Raw genomic sequence first — 757 nt, forward strand, 5'->3', positions numbered from 1 at the left:
GGAGCAAGTGAAATACAACAAAAAACACGAAACTATTCAAAAACTGAAAACTTTTGGGCCGAACTTTTCGACGCAATTGGAAAACCTTTTGCCGCCTCGAGACGCTCGGCAGAATACGCAGAGGGAAATAAAGGAAAATGAATAAATGATGGAGATGAAGAGAGAATTAGATAAATGACAGAGATAAGAAAATGATTAAAAGAATGGTAGAGATGAATAGACAATTCAGTAAATGATAGAGATAAGGAAATGATTAAATGAATGGTAGAGATGAACAGATAATAAAAGACAATAATTAAGTGAATTGTAGAGGTAAGCATATAAACCAAGAAATGGCAGAGATAAGCAGATAAACAAAGAAATGATGGAGATAAACAAACGAATAATTAGCGAAACCAACAAACAGACGGAGATAAGATTAAATAGCGTTAAACAAACAGACATAAGCAGACGGAAAAATATACATATTGATTTTTTTGAAAATTAAGAATTAGATTTAAACAATTTTGGGGAAAAAAAAAAGTTATACAGGTGACTGAATAACGAATCGGCAAAAGAGACTTAAATATACAGTGCGTAGAGAAGTAGAGGAATTAATGTTTAAAATTTTTAAATTTCTGATTTTTCAAGAAATAAAAAGAACAAAGAAATAAGTAAATGGATATGCAAATTCATGGTAAACGTAAGCAATAAGATAACTTGATTTATTTTAAAAGGTATGATTCAATTATCTACTTATGGTGGGTTTTGGGGTGTT

This window comes from Penaeus monodon, chromosome 34 (assembly GCF_015228065.2).
Source record: "Penaeus monodon isolate SGIC_2016 chromosome 34, NSTDA_Pmon_1, whole genome shotgun sequence".
Taxonomy (NCBI): Eukaryota; Metazoa; Arthropoda; class Malacostraca; order Decapoda; family Penaeidae; genus Penaeus; species Penaeus monodon.